General features: G+C 43.4%; 1 long non-coding RNA gene across 1 annotated transcript in view; it reads right to left on the minus strand.

Moving 5' to 3' along the window:
• LOC114009077 (uncharacterized) overlaps positions 1-3780 on the minus strand; it is an 11631-nt gene extending 7851 nt beyond the window's left edge. Inside the window, exons 1-2 of the long non-coding RNA XR_003550547.1 lie at positions 3688-3780; positions 227-500 (exon numbers count right to left, since the gene is read on the minus strand). This is a non-coding gene — a long non-coding RNA (uncharacterized LOC114009077). The remainder of the gene's footprint in view (positions 1-226; positions 501-3687) is intronic.
• Between the last annotated feature and the right edge of the window lie 3331 nt (positions 3781-7111).

Raw genomic sequence — 7111 nt, forward strand, 5'->3', positions numbered from 1 at the left:
GCCCTATAGGGAAAACCTCTCCAAAAAAAAAAAAATTCAAGAAACTGAATTTAAAGATAGTCAAAATATTTGTTATAATTTTGTTTGTGACTCTATAACAGAGAGAGTATGATTTTAAATATTTTTGAGAAAATATTTATGTGTCAACTACTCAGACTGTTGAAAAGCACACAATTCACCCAGCACACAATTCACACATGAAACTTCTCAATTCAGCCCCGCCTACCAAGCATTCTGTGATAGACCATCTGCTAGCAAAGATCAGTCTCTTTTTCTTCCTTCGAAGTCCTCCTCAAGATAATCTTCTGGTGGTGACTGCCCTTTTGCAATCTGCATTGATGACATTGCAGGACTGGCAAAGTCCAGGCTATTTATGGTATGAATTCTTTCACAAAGATTCTCTAATCTTCTCTGCCAGGCAGAACTGTTCATGGTGCCAGACCATCTTTCCAAGTGCTTCCATTGGCTTACTTGAGAACTTTTCTCCCTTCTTGACCCCTCTGGAATTGTAAAATATTTGGGAATTTACTTATTTTGTGGCAGAATGGTTATATGTATAAATTCAATGATACCTGTTGCCTTGAATCAGAAATTAAAAATACTTGTTATTGGACAGGGCTTTGAAGATTAAACCAGAAAAGTATGGAGCTACTGACATGAATCTTTAGTCTAGAAGAACCTATTCTCCTCAACTACCCAGGATATCATGCAACAGTTTCTCCTCTCCCTTCCACATTGTTCAGATTTTCCACTGTGCCAGACCATTCTCACCAACCCAAATGTGCTATCATATTTCTTATCGTATCAAATTCTCCTGTGACCCACAACTCCCTCTAATATGCATCCCATTTCTCAACATTTCTTCTAGCAAATGTCTGCAAAGGAGTTTCTGATATTCTGTCTTCCATTTCTCTCATCTCATCTTCTCTTGGACTCAGACTAAATTCCTTTTTCTTTCTACCTCTCAGTGACCTCCATGTTGGCAAATACAGTGGCCAGCCTCAGTCCTCACCCTTCCAGAAGTGTTTGAAACCAGTGCCATTCCTCTCAAAATGCCTCTTTTCTTCCTACCACACCGTCCGGCCCCTTTCAGTCTCTGCTAGTTTCCCTTCACCCTGAGCTCCGCTTCATTTCTTTATATGGTTCATCATTCCCTGAGAGATCACGTGGCATTTATCTGTTTTCCTCAACTAGAATTTACATTATAGGAGGAAAATAACTTTGTCTTTTTATTCTTTCATTGCAATATTCCTTACCTAGGACAGGATTCACCCATAAGTGAAAACAAAGATTTTCTGGGTAAGTGAACAAATAATGAACACAGGTTGGTCAAGTTTGTGCCTTCTACCAGCAGAATCCCAAATCCCAGAGGTGTGTGTGGGCCATCATTGGACACTCTGACTACTGAAGTGTCATAGCTCTGCAGCCTAGCTAATGCTCGAGTCAATCTCTGGCTTTCTCTCAATGTTTACTATTGCTTGACGTTCAAGAAGACAGTGTTCCTGGTGTCTACATGTGGAGTGGGCCATGAGACTTAGTTTTGCATTCTGTCAGAACTTGGTTTTTGTTTGGTTTTGTTTTTGCTAAGGCATGTCTGCTTACCAGAGAGAGAAAGAGAAATGAGCAATCACCCCCAAGGCGGATGACCACCCTACAATTCCTTCTCCTCCATTCTTGCCTTGGGATTTAGGGAGTGCTCGAACACTGGACTATCATCCTCTCCTAACCTAGGGTTCCGGAACTCCCACCAGCCAGCCAGCCAGGTGGGATACAGCGCCACCTGCTGGCCCAATCAGAACTTCTTAGTAGAGGCTAGGGAACCAGCAGTTAGTGTAATGGCCATGTCGCTGGACTCCCACTAGTCAACCGTGGTTCGCGTCCCGGACCCGGTGGCTTAAAACTCAAGCCAGGCGCATGTGCATGCGTGCCCAAGATCCCAAGAGGAGAATGGAGGAGAAGGGATTGCGGCATGACCATCCCTCCTGGGGGGGGGTTTCTCGCTGTCTGTCTCTGTGTCTCTGTCTGTCTGGCGAGCGCACGCGCCCTGTAGCAAAAATCTCTCAAAAAAAAAAAAAAAAACCTTCTTAGTAAAGGTTTATATGAAAAGGACAAAAAGAACTCTTGAGTAAAGGAAAAAAAATAACTGAGTTTTAAAAATATTAACTAAAAAAATTACATTACATGAATTGATCCTATTGGTATTAGCACAGACAGAAAGGAAAGGGTAATCATCAATGGTAACACCTGAAGTAAAGATGTCTGATTAATCTGGCTATTCTTCATGTGCCTAGCTGAGGCCTTTGTGTAGAAATGTATGTAAAATACGTGCATGAGTGAGTGCATGTGGGCATGACTAAATGAATGATTCCATGCACTCAGGCATAGACACCATAAGAAGGCCACTTACTGCCTCTGCATCGTCAAATGCGTTAAATATGTAATATCTTATGCCAATTATGCTTCAGAAATAGCCGATGCAGTATTTGTACTGAAGTGCCTTGAACAAAGTAAACCACACCTTGAGTAGGTGTCTCCTCTGAAAGACCAGCATTGGTGCAACTTTCAGGTCATGTGTATTTTTGCAATTTGGGTCAGGATTTTTTTTCCAGAATTATTCATTTAATTAATTTTATGTATTACTATTATAGCTTTTAATTTGACCAGCAAGTCAGAGAGAGAGAAAGGGAAAGTGAGAAAACATGCCACCAGGTCCAAGACTCAAACCACAGTCAGCCATGTGGATTGGTTTTTAAGCCACAACCAAAGGGCCATAAGGAAGTCTCCCCGTCTCATCTGCAACAACACAATGCCACCCCTCTTCTCACTGAATGCGTGCGTCTCCCCTTGAATCGAGATGGACTTGTAATTTGCTTTGGCCATCAGAATGCCACAAAAATGATGTACCAAGTTCAGGCCAGGTGTGACAGGCTTATGATTTGTTTTCCCTCTCCTGGAAGATAACCCGGGGACTGCTGTACTATGAAGAAGTCTGGGATGAAAATAACATGGAGAGAGAGGGGCCCCCATGGTAACCCCAGCCCAGCAGGCCCGCAGCCAGCCACTGGCGCTGACTGCAGTCGCAGGGGACACTCTGCAAGGTCAGGGGAAGAGCGAGCCTCGTATCCACAGAATCGTGAGAAATACTGAGTGGCCGTAGTCACAGCTGGGTTTAGGGCAGTTTGCTGTCTAACAATAGTTGAGATACAATTATTCAGGACCGTGAGGCAGCCCAAGGCCTGTGGTGGTGAAGATCCTGCTCCAAGTCTAATTTCTTTGCTTCCAGAACTCTGGGAGCTGTGGACTGTGCAGTATTCCTCTGCAGAGTAACAATAATTTGTTCATTATTGATAAAATGTGACCTGGTCTACCTGATTTCTCTGCATGGCCAGTAAGGGTGAAGATCCCTGCAGCCCCAACACCGGTCTGAAGCTGCCGGTGCCGTAGTTCTCCAGCACAGCTGTCTGCCAGTTTTGGGGAGGGTGTGAAGCGGACCCAGCCAGCCTACTTCCTGCCCCGGGCTGACCCCTGGCACATCTGGCCTGTGTTCAGAAGGAGTGACAGAAAGGCTTCTTCCAGTGGCCTCTCATGTGGCTTCTGTAGTCATGGTGAGTGCAAAGAGAAGCAGGAAATGACAAATGACTAATTTAAACCAGCTGTCAGCTCTGCCCCTTTTACTCCTTAAATTACCTGTTTAACAGATCCTCTTAGCTGCGAGATGGAGGGAGGCATGGTCCCAGCAGCACGGTTATTACTGTAGCCCGGGGCGCTGGTAGCCTGACGGACGAGGAAGAACAGTGGTGCGTTGAGGTAGAACCAGACGGCACCGTAATAATGGCAATGAGAACGAGGAGGTGCCTTCGCCGAGCGCTCGCTGGGGCCGGGACTGCGTGAAGCTCGCGAAACCACATGCACTGCAACGCATTTAAAACTTCGTCTTCAGTGTAAGAGTCTTTGGAAACAAAGAAATGTAGGTTTACATTTCTAATCTGCCCCATCCGGATGATACGAATGTAACCTGAAAGACAGAATCACATCTCTGCCTCACAGGCATCTTTTGATAAATATTAGTGGGAAATGCTTTACTGCAAATAAACACACCATATATACATCTGTTACCATTATTCAGATAAGCTGGAGTGTTTGCAGGACCTGTGACAAGTAGAGGTAGCATTTTTTTTAGATTTATTTATTTTATTTTGTCATTATTTAATTTGAGCAGAGAGAAAGCAAGGGAAAGTGAGAAAGCAAGCTGTCAGGTCCAGTACTCAAACTGCAGTTAGCCAGGTGGGAGTCGTGCGCCTTAACTACCACTCCACCTGCCAGCCCTGGAGAGAGGCAACATTGTAATTGTACTCTATCTGCCAAACAACCAAGTGGGTATCTACTCTCTTCCTATTCTCCTTCTCATCTATTTATGATCTCTTGGTAAAATAAGCAGAAAGATCTTCTTCTCTGCATTCTCATACCTGCAAATTGCCTTGTGATAGGCAGTACCACCTGACTAAAGAGTTGTTTCATCTGAAAGAATGAGACAAACTTGGGGCCAGGTAGTTCAAGCACTGGACTCCCACGTGGCCGACTGAGGTTTAGGTATTGGACCTGGCAGCTTGTTTTCTCAATTTCCCTTTTTCTCTCTGTCTCTCTGGTCAAATTAAAAAACATGATAATATGGAGCTGGCAGGTGCTGTGGCGATTAAAGCAGCTGGACTCCCACACGGCTGACAGTGGCTAGGGGCCTGGACCTGGCAATCTGCTTTCTTCTTCCCCCCCCCCCTCTCTCTCTGGTCAACTTCTAAATAAATAAATAAATAAATAAATAAATAAATAAAATAATGACAATGAATAAGATTAAGTAAAATAATTCTTTTAAAAAGATAATAAACTTGGGACCAGCAGTTAGCATAATAGCTATGTCGCTGGACTCCCACGTAGATGACCTCAGTTCAAGTCCCGGACCCGGCAGCTTAAACTCATGCCGGGCACGTGTGCATGCGTGCCCAGGATCCTGAGAGGAGAATGGAGAAGGGATTGTGGCGTGGCCATCCCCTCTAGGGGTGATTTCTCACTTTCTATCTCTCTGTCTCTCTCTGTCTGTCTGGCGAGCACACGCACCCTGTAGCATAAACCTCTCCCCCCCCAAAAAAAAATAATAATAAACTTAATTCTTATAAAAAAGAATGAAACAAACTACATACCACTGGTATTGCTCAATAACTTTTCTCAATAACAAACAAAACAGTCAGCTTTCTCAGACCCCCAAAACAGCTGGCAATAGAGAATTTTTCAAACATGTCTCTATGTAGATGGCATTATTATTTTATGCACTGCCTTTCAAAATTACTTCTCCAATTATTTTTTTTCGAGGAAACACAATTTTTCGCCATCAACAAGAAAGCATCCATATACAACACTATATTTGCCGCTTTTTGAGACTCTAGATATATTTCAAAATGTAAAAGCAGGGAACCAGCAGTTAGCGTAATGGCTATGTCACTGGATTCCCACGTAGTCGACTGCGGTTCGTGTCCCGGACCCGGTGGCTTAAAACTCACGCCGGGCGCGTGTGCGTGCGTGCCCAAGATCCCGAGAGGAGAATGGAGGAGAAGGGATTGCGGCGTGACCATCCCCCCTGGGGGGTGATTTCTCGCTTTCTGTCTCTATGTCTCTCTCTGTCTGTCTGGCGAGCGCACGCGCCCTACAGTGAAAATCTCTCCAAAAAAAAAAAAATGTAAAAGCAGTAATTAAGAAAATATAAACACAACTTTCAGGTTACTTGGTAAGGCAGATTACTGAATTAAGTAGAATATTTTTCCCTATCTCTTCCGTTTGCAGATTTAAAACTTATCCTAGTCAGTCAAGACCTTTGGGAATTTAGGCTAAGAAAGCTCCTTTGTACTGTTCTCATGTCATCAGAAGGTACATTCTTAAAGATACATCTTTAAAATGTAATACAATCAAAGTTTATCGTGATTCAAAACATTCTTCTGATGACTGGTTAGTCAACTTCCACCTGGCTTCTGCTCTGCAGAGGTATGATTCAAACCACGACAATTTCCCTAAGGTTAGAGTGAATGTGACTTTTTATATTTCAGTCTGCTTCCAACAAAAGTGCAATTTTTACTGCAGTGCATTGTATTGAGTAGTGATGACAAAACAGCATGTTTCCAATTTAGACCCATTTTTCTGTGATTTGGTACCCAAGCCGGGCTTTACAGTTCCAGAAACCTGGGAACAACATCTATCAAATTTATTTGGCAGTGCCTGCATGAGGACAGCTGCTTTAAGAACCAGTCACAGGGTCTCCCAAATGTTGGCAACAACCTCTCTGGAAAATTGCTCTCGAATCTGCGTCTCCCAGCTCTAAGTGGACTTCTTCGAGGTGCTGATGGTTTGCAGCTTGAAGCTCCTGGCTCGAAACTGGAACTCATTCATGGCGGAAATAAGACAAACCCTGAATGGAAATGAACATCTGTGTTACAACCAGTCTCCCAAATATAGGTGCTCTGGAACCCTGTTTCAGCTCAGCCCTCCTCTCATAGAGTTGGAAATGTCCTGGTTCAACGCAATCAGCCCCCGCCTCCACGCCCAATTCCGTGGAGTTGCAAAAACCTTTCACTGTCTGAGGCAGGAAGTCAGCAGCCTAACTTCTGGGTTAGCGTTCCCATTGCAGAGGATAGGCAGAAAACTTAATTTGCAAGTTCAGTCCCATTTTCTATCACCTGCTTTTAATTGCTCTATATTCGAAAGATTTGGGCATGCTTTAGTTTTTCAAAAATGTAAATAACTAAACCCCCCAAGGGTAGGCTTAACTGGAAAATATTTTTCATAAAGAAAAATACAGTTAAAGTCTACCTTATTAACCTCAATTAGTGGTTAAAGCCTTAGTAAAAGGTTTGTTTTATTGTGTTTTCAAAATTATTAGGTTTTCAGGTCCAGAATACAGACATCCACGCATGGAGCCAGGCTCAAGTTTTTAAGTGTTTATTAGTTTTCTAATTCATCAGCATTTAATTATCTGATAGAAGAGAAGCCAGAGCACTCTGTTGATCAGTGATCTGAATAGTACATGGATTTCAGTTCAGTGTCCCTCTGGACCAGGCCAGTTTAAGGT

The sequence above is a fragment of the Tupaia chinensis genome, unplaced genomic scaffold (assembly GCF_000334495.1).
Source record: "Tupaia chinensis unplaced genomic scaffold, TupChi_1.0 Scaffold000453_1, whole genome shotgun sequence".
NCBI lineage: Eukaryota > Metazoa > Chordata > Mammalia > Scandentia > Tupaiidae > Tupaia > Tupaia belangeri.